This window comes from Neodiprion pinetum, chromosome 3, assembly GCF_021155775.2.
Source record: "Neodiprion pinetum isolate iyNeoPine1 chromosome 3, iyNeoPine1.2, whole genome shotgun sequence".
Lineage (NCBI taxonomy): Eukaryota > Metazoa > Arthropoda > Insecta > Hymenoptera > Diprionidae > Neodiprion > Neodiprion pinetum.
In genome coordinates this window covers 41,033,969-41,052,088 of record NC_060234.1, presented here as the reverse complement: position 1 = coordinate 41,052,088, position 18,120 = coordinate 41,033,969, and the positions used below count along the sequence as shown (strand labels likewise).

The following is an 18,120-nucleotide window of genomic DNA, read 5'->3' as shown; positions in this document are numbered from 1 at the left end:
AGGGTTAATCATTCCGAAGAAAAGCTCTGCTCTCAATTCTCAAATCCAAGGGCAAAGTGGTTCGAACGGCACTATTCACATCCCTCCAGTTATTTTCGAAAGTAGAAACATACCTACGATCAACTGGATCGACACGAAACTTGCTTAGTTGGTATACAGCTGCCAGGAAACTGTTCACCGAGTGGTTAACCGTTCTTGAAGTCAGGTATATACTCGGCGTGAAGTCCTTTGCTACTGCAGCTTAAGGTCGTGTGACATCTAAAGTCAAGTCAGGTTGAGTCATTTGAAGTTAGCTGAACTTATCAGGCTTCAACGAAACCTATTTGAAGTTATGTAAAGGTAACTCGTCGGTACAAATTATTTGATGCTGCGCGTCTTTTAAAGACGGCAAAACGATCACTTCAAAACCACGTAAAGTTGTCTGGATTATTTCACTCTCAAGATTTATTTCCGAGTAGGATCCAACCGATACCCTCGATCAGGTACATACGTAAGTACCTTTTTGTGCTTTTGAAGCAAAGTGCATGTTGGACGGTATCATATTTGAACTGCAATTTCCTTGGAACGGTGACGCGTTCAGGGATCGTCGGAACACGGCGAGTGCAAAACCGGGAACAATGATCACGTCGTAAAGTATGAGTTAACGTCAGGCGTTGGGAAGTAGGTAGAGAAACACGTATAAGGTACCAGAGGAATATGTACGCCTCTCGAGTAACGTGGAGGGACAAGTTGTGTGCTCGTAAGAGTTAACGACAGCAATCGTTACCGGAATTATCAACAACAATACAATCTCGTATACCTGCCGGTGAACGGGGACCGGAGTAGTCGCATATTCCGGGATTTGCGTAGCGGAACTTAAGTCTGATTACTCGAACCACGCGACTCTCTTATTCCGCAGCCAACTCGATTACGGGTACCCGGGGCTGTAATTTCACAATCCATATTTCACCGGTCGCGGTGCGGGAAATCACGACTCTGGTAAACAGTACCTTCGGTTGAACCAGCGAGGGGAATTGCACGGTACCGAAGGTTTAAAACCCTCGTTCTCGTTGTGCCGGAATCGTGTTTCAGGTGTAGACGTTGAATGAACGGGGAGATAATCTGAGAGCGGAGGATCGGAGGTCGGCTTGACTCGAGAAAATTGCGGTCAACGACGTGTGAGGCAGAGACTGGGTGCCATTGGGAATGAAATGAAACTGGCATAGAAACGAGGACGAGCTACCTCGGGCTTTGGCTTACCCAAAGCCCATTAGTTCTTATTCCGTAAGTTCAGGGCAACACCCTACTTTTACCGAAGCTATTATCGAGTTAGCGAAAAAGCAATTCGCAAAATATGGGTATACTTTGTCCCTCAGCAGCCGGGACGAGATATTGGCTTCGAAAAACGGATTTTTCCCTTTGATCGTTCCGTTTCTTCCTCATCGCTTCACCGCAATCCGACGCAAGTGCAAAGTAACAGCGAGACACAAAGCGGGGGACCCGAAGCCCGGGAAAGGAAGAGAGAGGCAAAGACAGGAAAAAGAGAGATATGCTCATTAAGCAGTGGAAAACGGAAGGCGTACTCGCCTCTGCAAAAACCACGGCTCATCATGTGGTTCGAGTTAAGTCTGGGCTGGTTCACCGACAATTTCCGACGAGTAATTACTAACGATAAACAATTTCAACATCTCTCCTTGAACGAAACCTGACAAAATTTTGACCTGCTTTGATCGGATGCTGATCAGGAAACGCGGAGGATCAACTTGCGTTCAGTACGTATCGATTATTGTCAGGGTATCACTTCGAAGACAGGCACTCTTTACTTTACTACTTTACTACGGAGACTTAACTCTTACACTTTGTGACAACATTTTCAAGTGCCCACAGTGAAGTGACGATGTAATTTTACAATCCATGTGACGTATTTCTGCAAAGGTGAACAGTTTTAAGCATGGTTTCGAGAAGGACGATTGCGATGTAACGAGGTATCAGAGGGCACGTGCCTCCGTTCGTTTGATAAGGGAAAAGGGTGTTTAATGGAAACTGAAAATTAAATCAAGTCCGCAAGGCTTGCCAAGCTTGCGAGGAACATAAATAAAAACGGGCTCTAGACTTCATTGGTCTCTCAACTTTGAGTTTCCTGCAAGCCCTTGATGTCTACGCGAGGTTAATAAATATGTATTATCAATATCTCCGTTGCATATGTATGCGACCTAGAAATATTTCTCCTTTGGTGTTAATGCCCAACCGGGGCAGAAAGGGAGGTGGAACATTTTTAGCCGGCAAAGTCAGCATAAATTTCACTCCTCCACGCGAGTGGACGTTGGACAACCGGAAACTGAATACCGAATGACCTCGACATAACGAGGGACTCGAGTCGGACTGAAGTGACCGACTGAAGTCGGGACTGCAAGAGGGTGCGACCTACTCGACAATTGCAATCCTAATCCGCAGACGGCACTCCGCCATTATAAATTCATAGCTAATACCAGTTCCGCCAATTCAGTCTAAATCCACCGCATGCAACTACGAAGAGGGTGGAACTGAAGTTTAACGATCTTCTCGATCGATGAATTTCCAATCGATCCTCGTTTTTGAGAAACCTGTAGACTTCGGCCACGGTTTTGCAGATCAGTGCTTAAAGCATGAGTCCTGTCATTGAATTAGATGAAATAAATTGGTCATTTGTCAGTCAGTCACGCCGAGGCTTGATTGTTTTCACCTTGGGAACAGTTACGATTTCATCTTCTCGCGCCTGGCTATTGACTGAAAGCCGAAGTGAATAGCGAATTATGCTATTTAAGGTAACTGCGCGGGGCTTGCAAGCTCCCCGTTCTTTTGCGCAACCCAACCAAATCTAGGATGAGATCTGCCATGCGGTGCAGCGTGCTGCACCAGCATGCACCAGCATGAGGAGTGGATCACTCCTGGAGTATCACGCGGGCTTATTTACACCGGGTGGAAAACGTTTGGGGAGTGAAATTGTAAGGGTGAAAAAAAATGAACTGTAAATATGGTCTTCGGCAACTAACCTGCGGATATTATCTTGTTCTTGGAAAGTTGTGCGGATCTCGTTTCCGGTTGGGTGTGGTTTCTTACCGCGGGTGGGGCTACGATCAGCGATCAGGATTAAGGAGTTTGGATTTGGTTGGGCTCGGGAGGGTTCCGGGAGGGATCCGGGGACTGGGATGTATGGAACAGGGACAAGGGAACACCTAAGCGAGGTCCTGCCTTCGCTAGGACATTTTTTTCCTCGGTTATTTCAGCTTCCGTTTGCGCTCATTCTTCCACCTCGGTATATTCACCGCACAAAGATTTGTTCGACTATTTTACCGTGTTGTTTCGCGCTCTTTCTATTTCGAATGACATAGTTTGTGGAATCACGAAGCACAGAACGAAGCAACCGAAGGACACGGTATGACTTTCAGTTCGAAATACTCGACGATATCTTTCACTTTCAGACCTTTTTCTTTGCCGTCACTTTTGTAAAACTAAATCTAAACGCGTTGGTTGAACTTTTACTCTCAATGCACTGTATATTGACTTTGAATCTAACTCGTGTCAGCACGAATGACACAGTTTTTCATGCGGCACACTTCACTCGACAGTTTCTGAGTTTCAATATCGTTTCACAGTCAAGTGACGACGGCGTTTATTGCTCTTGACAGATATGTGTAGACCGTGTCAATGAATGTTCAATGAAATTAGATTGAAACCACCAAACCCCAACTATTCACAGTCACGGTAAAAATCACTTGTGAACAACGAGAATTACTGGATTGTTTTTTGGCCTTGAATCGTGCACGTTCTAACGATATCTGTCACTGTGACGTATACGATAAAAAAAAAAAAACTGCAAGATTGAGTTCGTATTCCAACGAATCGTTTTAACCCCCGATAATTCACTGCGCCACCTTGCCAATGTACGCTAAAATGACCCCACAACACAACTTATCCGTTATCACTTCGTTCCCCAGTTTTAATCTCACTTATTTTTTCACGAGCATTTTCTGCGTGTTGACGACACGGTCGACGGATCAGGGCGTAGGGGGATATTCGGCTTCAGGGTGATAACACGTCGAGGCAATTCGACACTGCGAGATGACACGCGAGCCTCTCGGCGGCCCGGATCGCGGATATTTTTCCGGTCACTATCGGTGCAGGAAAAAACGTGACAACGATTTTCGTAAGGCCGGGCCCGCTTGTCTCGGAGCAATGCGCGGCGCCATGACAGTTTAGGGGCTGCTGCCGCTGTCGGTGGTGCTGCCGGTGCTGCCGCCGTTCCCCGACACCCCAACACCCCCGAAGACCCACAGCCCCACCAACGAAATATTGATCGGACAGAAGGGCGGCAGCCAGGAGCGTACCGAGTTCGAAAGAGGGCCCCGGCTCAAAATTCTCCTCCGAGATTTTCGAGGGTGAAGAATGAGAGACTCGCGATTTCGCTCCGCGAATCGATCCTACGAAACGTGGACGAAGGGCTGATCCGGATCGACTTTTCCGCTCTGGATCGGGGAAACTGGTCGTGCAGTGGGTCCCGTTTGACGTCGCTATAAATCAAACCACACGACGTGGGAAATGAGTTTTGAATGCAGATTGTCCGGCGGGTAGGCGGGACTCGAGCCCCCAATTTACATCGGCGTTGGATTACTCTATGAATCTAAAACGTCACTGGCGGTCCAGTTCAGCATCGTTCGAACGACGATCGCGGGACGAAATGTTGCGGAATTTTACGCGGAAATTTTGCACCCCTGCGGCAACCTCTACCCAGTGATCCAACCAGACTGGATCGTCCGCCGCGCCGAAGAGCCTCCGTTCGTCGGAAGAGAACCCTTGCTAACTCCGTTTTCAATGTAGGTACCAGTGCAAAGGACGACCGAAAAGCTCGACTCGGGAGAAACTGAAATCGAAGACGTCGTCGAAGCTTCGGAAGCTTCACTAGCCGATCGGAAGGATCATTGGCCAAGTTGGAGAACTATTGAAAAATGGCGGGGGCGGAAACGGACGTCGGTATTCCGGGCGGTCGGTTATTTTTATCATGAACCTTCGGCACGTAGCCGCGTTGAGCCCGAGCTTAATGCTGTGATTTAACTCACCCTGGACGTGCCTTGTATCTTGGCGTAGCGGCGCTTCAACCTCGCGGTGTACCTGAAACAAAAGAGACGAAACTTTATTAGTCTGAGAAACATTTGTATCGCGAGATACGGCGCGGATCGTTTATGGGAGGACTCTGATGGCCCGGAACTGAGCGAGTGTATTGAATTTCGAGGCGAAGTTGCGCGTTAATTAAGACGGGAGACTCGAGGCAAAGGAGTCACGCCCCTTTACAAGCACGCAGAATCCTTCATTAGCGAAATTTGGCCGACGGTGTAACGAGTGAAATTTTCCTTCGCAGACACGCGTAACAGCACGATATTCGTACACCGCTGTAGGTTGTCTCTACGATATACGAGACGGAAAAGACTACTTGTAAAAAATGCTTCGCGACACAGAGCGGCGGGCAAAAAATATCCTGCAATTGCACCGGGTGACTATGACACGCGTTTAAAAGATTGGATGTGCCATTGAGGGTGCTGTAAAACGGAGGAGAGACTTTAACAGCAATTGTCGAGATTACGTTCCCGACTGTCTGTATACCTATACGTATAACAACGTGTATGTACGCGTATAGCTAGACAAGTTCAGTGGAAAAGAGGGAGAGTGAATCGGCGAGAGAAGGAGATACGCGAGCTTGCGGACCTTGATACGTCCGTGACAACCTCCGCCGGGTGTCGTTTCGTTTGATATACTCGAAGCGAAGTTCGGTTATGTACGGGTGAATTTACAAGGTCAGCTAATTCAAGGCAAACCACGTTCAGAGAACTAATTTTAACTCAAGTCTGAGAGGGTTAAGACGCTGTAAACTATAAAGCGAGACGCCGAGAAGCCTTATTTTCGGCAAAAGCTTCCGAAGCGCGATAAACTCGTTCCGTGTGTTCCTCGAAAGTAAGTCAACCCTGACAGTAATCTGGATTAAAAAAATTTTATCGCCTAAAAATGTTCGCGCCAATTATTCATCAGTTGACACAGATTAGCTTCGTTCTTCGATTCATCATCTTCCAGTCAACATTGGCTCAAGGTTTTCAGTCATCATTGAATGATAATCGGTAGGACGACGAGAGAAATGCGACTACCTGGAATTCTCACCTCTCTCGGTTCATCGCACGGAAAACATCGGATTCTCGATTGGCTAGACGGCTTGAAACACCTCGGGATTTAAGATCTCACCGCCCGGTTGCCGCAAAGTGCAGTAAGTAATCGAGTTTAGCTTCTCCCGCTCGGAAGTCGGTGGAAATTTTCACACCCAAGATCCGTCTGAGATAGTTGCACGAGGTAAAAAGTAGGATGAAAAATCGACTATAGTTTCTCTTCCTCGATCAATTTCCCACATCACGTTGCGCCGTAGTTTTGTCAGTGTTCAAAATTCGCAATCACGTGATCGCGCAGAGTTCTCCAAGGAGCGTGTCTCCCATTTCCTCTCTTCGGAGTCGATGGAACTCGCGAGCATCCCGGCGTCCAGTTAATTCCTTTCCCTTTCCCCAGCCCCCGCTCTTCCCCTATACAGACGCATTTTCATCTCAACAGAGACACAACGCCGTGTTCCATTTCGCTACCCGAACGACAATGCTCTCTGGCAAAGAAACCACGGTCGATATACTTGTCACGGACGGGTTATGTTACGTCGAGTCGTTCACCGGGAGCTGGGAAGCGGGACGAAGAGGAGCGAGAGGCGCCAGGGTGAGGATCGCGATCCTTACCCCTTGGCATCGTTCCTCAGACCATACTCGATTCGAGTATCGGCTTTGCAGCATCCAAAGCGCGTTCGCTTGGGAGGGAAATCTGGATTGGGATGCAGGAACGAGACGCGTGCGGGAGAAAGTTGAATCCGGGAATCTGAATTGGTCAGATTTCATGGTATAACTGCAACGATGTTCATCTTGAAGACGAATAGACAGCCCCGATCCTCCGGAAATGAGCTCAAGTTTTAACGAAACGTACACACATGCGGTATGATCGATCATCGCGCGAAGAGTCATTTTAATTTGGAAATTAAACGCACCGAATCCAACATACTCGAGTCTCTTTCCCTCGGTAAAACCCCTCCGGGATCTCGTAATGGATGCCGGTGAGGGAAGGGCTGCCCTCGTCTCCCCATCGACAATTTCGTATGCGAAAGTGTCGAGGATTCGGGTACCTCGTGACATATACATTCCCTTTCTTATTCGTAGCCGCGCCCAAAACGTTTTGCTCTGTATGTATATTGTATGAGGTATGGCGACACGATCCAACGTAAAAGAGAAACTTGTCACAGGTACAAGAACGCGGTGAAGACCATCTCCGGTTTTACACTTCCGCAACCCGCCGGAATGATGGAAGGTGATTCGTTCTCCTTCCATCATTCCGAAGGTGCAACCCAACGAATAGCTAATCGATGTGCAATTTTTCTTTCATGAAACACACGACGTCAGGGGTGGCTTTAATCGCCCGGCACAGCTCGGAGGGTGAAACGCGGAGGCAAGTAACTGGGGTGTTTTATAATCTCCGGTAAACTGCCGGCAGCATTACCCCCAAGCGGGACATCCATAGACCGTTGAATATGTATGGAGAGAGGGATGTGGTCTGTACCTGCAACCCGCGTACAACTTACCCTAAAACCCCTAACACGGTGCTCTAATCTTGCTTGGCCAAAAAAGCGGTCGTGGGTCAGCGTTAGGAAGCCATGTTCGCGGCTTTCCGACCGGCGCCGGACCGAGGTCTGAACTTCTGCTGCATTTCAACGGACGGGGGAAAAGAATCCGGCAATCAGTATCCGCAAGCGGATGCGGAACGACGGGACGTGTAACGTCGCGACTGATGAGGGTATAGAACTTGAGACTCGCCGTGCAAGCCGAATGAATTGAAATGGGATACCGTTGCAGCCACGCAATTTTGCGTAGCGGATGCACCGACTGCAGCTGCGTCGATAATTGAGATTCCTGTAACTGGATTGACGTCCACAATACCGCGGCTGGGAAGCGGAGGAAAAAGCGAACTAATGCCGCCTGGAACTAAGACGTATTCTTGCCAATATCGGGTGAATGCCGCGGAGATACGATTCCCGTTTATCAGGCTCAGACCACCGACTGAAGAGAAACCTGGACTGATAGAACCATTCGAATGCAAATGGTTCTACTCTATCCCAGACTCGTCTGGTCTAGTTAGCGTCACGTCAACGCCCGCATACTTGCGAGTAGCGTGAATTCGTCTTTGAGGTGCGGAGGTTGATCGAGGCTCGAAATCCGTGGAGAAAATGCGAAAATGCGACGGAATGTACGGAGAAGAAAGAATCAACTTCCAGGATCGGAATTGAATATTAATGAAGATCAAACGTCTGGGATCCAACGCTGTCGTCACGAGTTTGCTAGAAGGCGTTTGTAATCAGCAACGTTACTAATTGGATTAATACCTGCCTAAACGGCACTTGAACTCGCTTTCGAACGATCAAGAGAATCGAAATTAAAACGAAGATTTTCCTAAGAATAAAAGAAACACGTAGAGATAGAGAGAAACAGAGGAATGGAGGAAAAGGTGCAGGAGTCGCGAGGGGGTAAAGAAAAATTAAATAAAAAATAAAACCTAATTCGTTGAATTAAATCGCGGTAGGTTGTCCGTGAAACTGTCGACCACCTCCCCCCCCCCCCCCCCCCCCCTCCACCCTAGATAGCAAATTCAGGTTGCTGGTATAACTTTTATTCAAAGCATTAACGGCTAACGAATCCGGGAATGATATTACCAAGTCAAAGTATTAAGTTTGTTATCATATCTTTGCTCCGATGTCGAGAAGCAGCGGGCACCTCGCCTCATCCCAAAAGGTTTTCCTAACTCTCTCTAGAATCCTGCGAATATATCCAACGTATATACACATCTATATACATTTATACATACATGGAATATACATACTTTCGGAAGTGGAGCATTTCAGGTTGGGTATTATTTGAACCGAGTTAGGATTTTTTTCTTTCATCCTCGTCCCGGACGCCTGCAGCACACATTCACTGCCATTACCGTGATTCCGTATTATATTCCTCGTTTCTATCCCTCATTCTTCTTACCTTAGTTTATATTCAATTCCGCTCCCCTTATCGCCGTTATTACATCCGTTTCTTTTCACCCCGGACCAACTGCAGACGTCGTCGTGCTCGTTGAAATTTTGCATCTTTTGCCGGTCTATAATTGCACAGTGGGGTTTGATTTTAGACCACTCGGTTAGCGCGTGTGAGTAGCAACGAGTTAAAAACTGCTTCACCGGCAGGAGCCTGATTCGACCGTACGAATAGCGATTGCAAAAATCTGTTGAACGACGGGAGATAAATTTTCTGCTGAATGTATAAAATTCATCGCTTCAGAGTAAATTGACAAAGGCGGGGAGGATAATTCTTCAGGCGAATCTTGAGCCGGGGGAATTAAAATTAGAAATTCATTTTCTCCCCTCTCTTTATCCTCTCGATCGAAGAACCGCGGAGTCCTGCAGATTTCATATCGACAAAAGCTTAATTCCGACGATCCGTCAAACGCGATTATCGCACATCAAATTTAAAGCGTTTCTCGCGTAAAAATATGGACCCCAAAATCCCCCCCGGCCCCTTGTTCGAGTTCGCAACGACGCCTAATAGCCGAGGCGCTAAGCGTCGAGTAATCACGGTACGTCTGTACAAATCTAACCGCGCACCATTACTTATACCCGCAGATTCACCGTGCGATTAAATTCCAAAGCACACACGTGCTGGGTGCAGATATCCGGCCAAATTTGCGCCAACTCTATCGCGTTTCCTCTGCAGTTTCTGTCCTCCTTTCTCGTCTACGACGTAACGCGCAACAACGAGTTCAGCTGATTTCGCCTCTCGAACGGAAACCTCGTTGTGCCTCTAATTACATTTCTCGCTAAGCGTTCTTGGGAGCAGGGTTCATCCCTCTATACCTCGAATTTACTTAACGCGCCGAAATTATCTAGAGCGATGTACCTGCTCACAGCTGGTGCGTAAATATATCTAACTACAAATTATTATCCGGACAATATCGGTCTCTGTTTTGCACCCTGCGAATTGCGATTTTGCTTTGCTCAGCGATTTGCGCAGTAATTAATAACGAGTTTGAGGAATTTATTGCAATGTTAAGGTGAAATCCTTGTTCTGCTTCATAGAAGAAAGAAATTCATCGATACCAAGAATCGAAGGTAGACGGAGAAGGAAAGAAGAAGAGCGACTTTCTATGATTTATCCACGTGACTAGGAAGGTTGAAATTGAATTTGCTGCTTGATAAAAAGACCCCTGCAGCCGTATATCTGTATGTTCGTATAAAGTGCAGGGGGCAGCGTTAATGGACAGTGGGCGGGTTCAACGGCGTCTTAACTCTTCCTCGAAAATTTCCAACTCTGTGCCAGTGGATTTTCATTCGGAAAAATTGGGTGCTGTACAACGAAGTCTGCGATGATGATAAAACTGATTGCGTCGATTAGATTTGTAAAATTTTATGACAAACAATCGCGTGAAATTGGTTCTAGGCTTTCTGACTTGTGACAACCTGAGCAAAAAAGGATCGAACAGTAAATATATTGCCGTCCTTCGTGAAACCAAAAAACAAATCATTCGAATCCTCCGCACGTATCGACGTCACAGGTACTAAACAATATATTCAATTTTCAATCGTTGGCTTACACATCGCATACCTGAACCCCGATCCCTTTTGTGTTCTGCGTTGGACTTGGGCCAATTTTACTCCTAATATTACGCGCTGCGTGTAGTTTTTCGAAACATATGGCTTTGCGTCTGTTACACAGGTATATCAATCAATCGTTTTCAGCCTTAATCCGACAAAATTTCCTCTTCAGAATCGATATCGATGTGTAAAGTAACTCATAAACGAATGTTGCCAGTGTAGCTGCGAAAGCTCCTCTGATCGACGAAGCTCATCGTTCTAAAAGCGTTTCGACAATTCCCGCATCCTTAATCCCGAAAGCATTGACCCGTGACGGGTCGAGTGGTATTATATAACAGGTAAATTATGCGCCGGGTTGGCGCGAGTTAATTGTTAACGTCAACTTGATGCAAGGCTAAGCCAGCATGGCGCAATGGCGGCGGCAGTGGGAAGAGGGTCCGGAGAACTGGAAGTGTGGAGCGAAGCGCGATGCCGCTCCTCGAGCAGTCGACTCATTGTCAGAACCACGAGTTTGTTTCCAACTCCGAGAAATTCCGAGGCATTAATTTATCTTAGTCTCGTTAGCTTCTGTCTCACCCGAAACCATCGATCAGACCCGGGGCCAAGTTCGGGGCGGTCGACGCTTCGCGCAGCGCCGTTTTAAACGCGTGAATAAAAAAAGAAGACCGAACCCGTTGCACCGAGTCGCAGGGCGAAGTCGTGATTTGAAAACGAGCCCCGGTTTTGCTGATATTTTAAAAAATGCTCACTTAGGATCCCGTTTTTCCATTTAACGAACCCGATTCGAGGGGACTGCACCCCAATTAACGGTTTGGCTCATTGCGAAGATCCAAATTGACCTACAAATTGGTCGGTATATTCAACGACCCAGTTCCATGGTGCCTTTGCATTAATTATTGCACTCCCCCTCTCTCCCTCTTTCTCTCTCTCTCTCTCTCTCTCTCTCTCTCTCTCTCTCTTTCACTCTCTCGGGAAGCACGTCTAGAGTCATGACTGACATATGAAAGTCCTCGAAATACGCGGAGCTCATTTCAATGTGTAGCCGTACGTCGGGTCAGGACGGATAATATACGTCGTGTCGAGAATCGGGGATGTAACGGTCTTTTTCTCCTCTTCTCTACTTCGGCTTTTCCTCTATTCGTATATTTTTTGTTCTTTTCTCCGTCATTTTACTCCTCCTGTCTCTTTATTTTCATTCTGTTTTTTTTTTTCCGCTCCGACCCCACCAGGTTTATTTCAGGGACGATAGAGCCTTGCATCTTATCTCTTCCAGCTTCCTTCGCTTTTAATTAGCCCACTCTCTCTCTCTCTCTCTCTCTCTCTCTCTCTCTCTCTCTCTCTCTCTCTCTCTCTCTCTCGCGCTGCGAGTTTCACCCTCCGGTACCAGAATTTTACACACGAAGTGTCCATTCGCCTGGTCCAACTTCGCTTTGCTTTCCCTTGTTTTTCGCCTTCCAGCTTCTTCTCCTTTTCAAAAGAATATCCACGTCGCGAGAATTGTCTTTCGAGAATATTCCCCCAAGTACAGGTGGCCGCAGTCTCGTCGTCTGTTGTGCCGCGTTTTAGCTCCTCGAGAGAGGTATTAAAGAGCGGGAGGGTGGAAGTTGGCTTGGGGGCTGGTGGGGCGGCTAGACGTAAAGCACGGGAAATTACGTTGTGTATCATCCAGAAGCTTGCATCTCCAGGATACAGAAATGGGAGAACACCGCAGCGACTGGATGCCGGGGAGCGAAGCTGCACCCCCAACCATCAACCCCCTCATCTAGAACCAATTTGGGACGTCAAATCGCTCGAGCATTGTTAGGATACGACCGGTTCGTTTGGCCAAGTTGTTTCTTGCCTCGGGAATAAACGCGACGTGAACATTTCGGAAACAGATTCGTTCGGCTGTGGCGTTCATCGAGCGTAACGCAGCCGACTTATACTTGCGGTATGCACGTTGTGCAATTACGTAAACATTCGTCATGTGTATCTGTTGCGTCGTCCGCGTCGAACGATCACCGCAGACGAGGAAGATCCTCGAGGTTTTACGGCGGCCGGAGGGACGAAGAGAACGAAAGCTCTATTTCTTCTGTGCCGGTATCTACACAGCGATAAGTCTTGAAGCCCGTAAATAAGGATGGAAAGTCCGCTGCATGGGACGTTGTTATTGAAAAGTGACGGACAGCAAAGTCACGTACGTATAACCTACCCGCCAAGGCGGATCTGTAATCCTTGAGAAATAAAAAGAAAATCCAGGTAATATATCGTCGAAACGGGGAGAGATATGTACCGAAAGCGGAAAGTACAAAGCAAACGAAAAAGTAGAAGAATAAGGAGAAAAAGAAGAAGAAGGAGATCGAGTTGTAGAAAAAGAACACTGTGTGTCGAATATCATGTTCGTTCCGTAGAAGATTCTTCGAAAAATTTCTTCGTATAAGTTGCTGTAAGGACATCTGACAAAATAAAGCCAGCAGAGATTTTATACCGGCTATGAGTGAATATTTCAGATCGCTTACGTACGATCGCGAGATTCTGAAGAAAAAAATTTCATCAAAGATAACGAAAAAAATTTCTTCACATAATTATAAAACAAAATAAACGAAGAAAAATTCAACCACATATTCTTTTTTAATTCCGTCGTCAAGCTGCGTAAAACATGAAGCCGTGCTGTTATTTAAAAATAATAAAATCGAACGCGATTATATTTCATTTTTACAAATTTCATGAAGGCAGTGAAAAAGAAAAAGGAATTCACGTGAGAACATTGAAACGTATACACATGATACATAAGTATTCAGACCAAGTAAACACGCATTATAAATAAAAAATAAAACCCACTTGCATTTGAGATCGGTTATGAAAATACACGGTACAGAATGGTTGAAAACGTGCTTGAGATCCAATTCACACGGTGTATCATACCGCGTAGGTGTAAATCGGTATGTATACACTACACGTACACGTGTGATACGGCTGAGATCACTTTAGCGTAGGAAAAATCTCGGCTCGGCACCTTCAGGCGTAGAAGCATCTATAGAGCCCTTTGAGTCGCCGGTTCTCTGTATAAAAATGTTCATTAGAGTAAAACTCTCTCCCTCCACCCCCCCCCCCCCCCCTCCCCCGTCCCGCCCGTCCCTCACCCCTCTCCGAAAAGGGTAGACAGAAGCTCGAGAGTCGTGCATCCCGGCTTCGCGCACGCTTGAAACATATTCTATCCGCATGGTTTAGCGCCACCCCGCATCAGCCCGCGCCCGCCTAGATCAAAGCTCGCACTACTTGCGGGGCAACTGTAGTCGGGGTCTGACTACATTCGTCATCTTTCTCCTTAGCGTTCCACTGCGCTGCCTCCGGGATGCGGACGGAAAGGGTGACGAGGAGTGAAAACAAAGGGTGAAAAGCGAAAATTCTAGGGAGAAGAAGGGGACTCGAGTGGAAAAAGAATATGAAGAGCGGTGACGCCGGGAGAATGATGAAAATAAATAATGAAACTGCAAAAATGTTATAGGAAATCTATAAGCTCCGAGTCGGCGGGTTTTATCAACGATTTAAAGCTAACTCGATTCCGTTGATATATATATATATATACACGATTCGATGACTTTTCATTTGTATAACTATTCACAGATACTTTCTGATCGCAATAAGTTGTACCTGTAAGATCTTAAGAATACCAACCGTGTCATTGGTTACCTTTCTAAAGAGCTCCAAACACTTTATTACCTATATTTGGTTGTTTAAAAATTATCATTTTTTCACCATTTCACTTTACTTCGTCTGTAAAACAGTTCTTCCAAAAAATTTGAATGACCAATTAGAGCGTTGACTCGACATAAATATGATGACTATTAACCTAATATGTTACGTAGTGTAATTTTTATATGTCTACGGGGCTTTTCACGCCAACTCAGTAAACGGTTTATCATGACATTTTTTAAGTTCACCAAGGATGTTTGATACGCTAGTACGACCCCTGAAAAGCTTCCGAAAAATTTTTTCAAATGTTTTAAATGACTCGTCTTCACACTATGATTTTTCTGAAACAAAAAAAAAAAACATTCGGTTTCCGAAGCGAAAGATTTTCAGGCATGATTAGGAGTGGAACCTCGTTTATTTCTATTTTTTTTATTTTGTTTTTTGTTTTTTTTTTTCTCTTTATCGGTTTATCTATTTTTATATCCGTTTAAAAATCTGTTACAATACATACCGCATCTCCGATTTGATTACCGATTTTTTAAACTGTATTTCCAGTTCTGAGATACACTCGCAATTTTTTTCAACATTGGTTTACCAACACTTTTTGAGTTACTGTTTTTCACAAAAAGTGTACTATATAAGAAACAAAAACAAAAAAAGCTTCGCTCTTACCACAAAAACGTCCTTAAAATCGTGACAAAATTTTCCCGCATATCGTTTGGGCATCCAGGTCACCGTATCGCGAAGAAAACGAAATGCGGGACACCGTTGAGATGATCCCGTGGGAACTGCAGTCTGCACCACGAGGGGCTTGAATATAGCGACAGAGATACGCAGCTTCCGCTTTGCGTCGATATCGCTGGAGGACCGTAAGAGAATGGAGTAAAAATGGAAGCAGGGAGAAGGGGTGGATGGGGGGGGGGGGGGGAAATAAGGGGAGGAAGAAAAAACGAGAGACAGGAAATATGTACATTGAATAAAAACAGTAATATCGACTACGTCGACGGGGGTCGGCCTGGGACCGGGGTCGGGATTATTAAATCACCGTTCGACAGACCTCAATCTTGAAAGCCGGTTCCCTTTTTCCCGAGGTACGCGACGACGCCCGGAGTTCGTGCCGCTCCCAATAATTTCAGCTTTATTTCTTCGGGGACTCGATCCGGCGGCTTTCGGTGCTTCCGAGGCGAGTTCCGTTCCACCCCCGTCGTCTTCTTCTTCTTCTACTTCTTCTTCTTCTTCTTCTTCTTCTTCTTCTTCTTTTTCTTCTTCGCTCGGTAGTCCGTCGCGTTTCTAACTCAATTTTGCACTCCGCGACGGTCGAAATCCGCCGGCCAGAGGTCACGGAGAGGCTTCCGAAACTCTCAAGAGTTCAAATTCCCCAACGAAGAGTCTCCGACTACGCCGTCTTCGTTATTACGGAACTCGCAATCAGTTCCGTTACATCGATACGAGTAATCGGACGCGGGGATAACTTTTCGCCCCGAAAATTTCACGCTTTCTCAGCGTGATGTATTTGTTACATTGTATTCAAACAAGACGTTTACGATTCTCGAGGCGTCTGCATGATGAATGAGAAATTACGAAAATGATTTGAATTTTTTTTCTCTTCTCAAGGATCTATCGTAGCCTTCTGTTGATCTGAATTTCTACCAACGAAACTTTGTAAAAGACTTGGTGATTTTTTCAGACCTCGGACAAATTTTTTATCACAGCTCTAAATTTTTTTTTTGAAGCACGAAACATTTAAATCGGACGAACAACACCAGAATTTAATCATTTTATCTGTCCCGATTGTAAAACCTTTTCAAGCATTGCTCACGTTCGTTTCTATATTATTATAGTTACAATGTTATTTCATTCGTGTTTACCAACATCATCGGCGCAAATAACATGATCGGTAATTTTTTGAAACGATTTTTCTGCTTTTAATTTCCTCATTTTCGATTCAAAGGATTGGGCTTATTCATTCTTGATAGTTCACGAAACCTTCTCAATCCATTCAAATCCAAGAAAAAATCTCCAGTCAAGTTTGATCTAGAAAATTGTAAAAATAGGTGAGACATGATTTCATGTTCAAAAATTGGACGGTTCAAAAAAGTTTCAAAAAAGTCACATCCGAATTCTATGCATTTTCACGAACCATTGACATTGAGACCGAATTTCCACACCGGGAGAGAATTCTTTTATACTATGTTTCACGTAGCGAGAGTCGAGGATCGATCGAAGGGTGAGGTACGTGTTCGATTTGAGAATTCCGGTCGCCCCGATAAAGACGGAATGGAAGACTGACCGCCTAATTGCGGTCATCGGACCATTTACTCGACTCCGTGAACTCCTCGGAGTCTCGAGTCGACTCGCAAGACTCAAAGCTCAGCAGCAGCGATTTCGCGAGCACCGTAGGTAGGATATAGCTTTGCAGGACTTTGGAGCAATTGCTCGACCACGTGAGATTTACCCGGCAGTGAAATGAGGACTAAATGAAAAGCTTAGCAGGCAGGAAGAGTTCGTAACCAGGACTGCGGATCTCGGATATACGCTGCATAAAATTTCAGCGTCCTTTTCCGAACTGCGAGGGAAAAACCAGAGCTTTTTCGACCGGTGAAAGATGTAAAGTCGGATATTTGCGCTGTTTATGCGAATTTTTATATCGTCGGGAAGGAAAACGAGTCAAGGAATTCGTCGACGAAGCACGTTTCAGTTTCTGGGCGTGAATGAAAAAATGGAACCACGGTTCTTCCTTCCTATCTCGCAACCGCGAACAAAATTCTCAAAACTCACTTAAAACTTGCGAAAGCTTTGCCGGATCAGCTCTGTCGTTGAGTTTGAATTATTTTCGGCTATGAATCGCCTCCACGATCAGAGGAGCATAAACAGATACCGTACACGTAGTGAAAATACTTTGCTTTTATTTCTTCGAACCTGCAAAGTGTTTTTTCAAAGACGTCCGAAAAGCTCGCTGCCGTTTTAACCAGGTTACAAAAAAAACTATCTCCTGAATTATTGATCATGCTGAAATTAATTGGTTTCAATTGCTGCAGGTGGGCGAAGCCCGCGGTAAAAACTAATAAAAGATTTCAGGGGATTCGGAGCGGCTCGTTTTTTCGTGCAATTCAACGCCGAGAGTTCCTCCTGCAGATTTCTTCCTCTCTTCAGGATTACGAAGAGGAGTATTTCACAAACCACAGCTCGAGACCGCAAACAGCAACCCGAAACGAGAGAGCGCCGTAATTTAAGCTGATTTTTTAAATTTAAACGACGCTCTTGTAAATTATATTCACGGCAATTCTGATCCTCACCGTGCACGTGTCACGAGTCTGCATTTGCGTGACATTTTGATTTGATAATCTTTCGAATCTTTCACAAATCCAGCTTAATTTTTACCGTCGAATAATTATACGACGTTAGTCGTGTTCCCGGAGGTTGAAATTGATTTACAAAACCGATTCAAAAAATGTTTCAGTCTCCGCATCGAGCAGAAATCTTAATTACAAGACCGTGTCACGTGTTAATTACTATACACCGTCAACTTTGTGCATATTTTCTATGGAAATGTAAGCAGTTTTAATTAGTTTTATGCACTGTTTACTCTAGGCGTGACACTGCAGGTTTACAGTGACGCGGGGCGATTTTCTCATTTCATAGCTACGGACGATGATTATAGGTTGATTCATTTTCTGGCGTGAATAATAATCGAAAAAGAAATTTTCAGAACACGGCGACAAAGCGCAGCT

General features: G+C 45.6%; 1 protein-coding gene across 15 annotated transcripts in view; it reads right to left on the bottom strand.

Annotated features, from left to right (window-relative positions):
* The window catches only part of LOC124213914 (protein turtle), a 171,213-nt gene that overhangs the window by 57,691 nt on the left and 95,402 nt on the right, over positions 1–18,120 (bottom strand). For 14 of the 15 annotated variants that reach the window (XR_006882025.1, XM_046615685.2, XM_046615690.2 and 11 more), the window contains exon 4: positions 5,076–5,127. The gene's annotated coding sequence lies outside the window, so the exon portion shown is untranslated. Of the gene's footprint in view, positions 1–3,011; positions 4,194–5,075; positions 5,128–18,120 lie in introns of those variants that run through there. The other variant, XM_046615686.2, reaches the window with a different exon arrangement.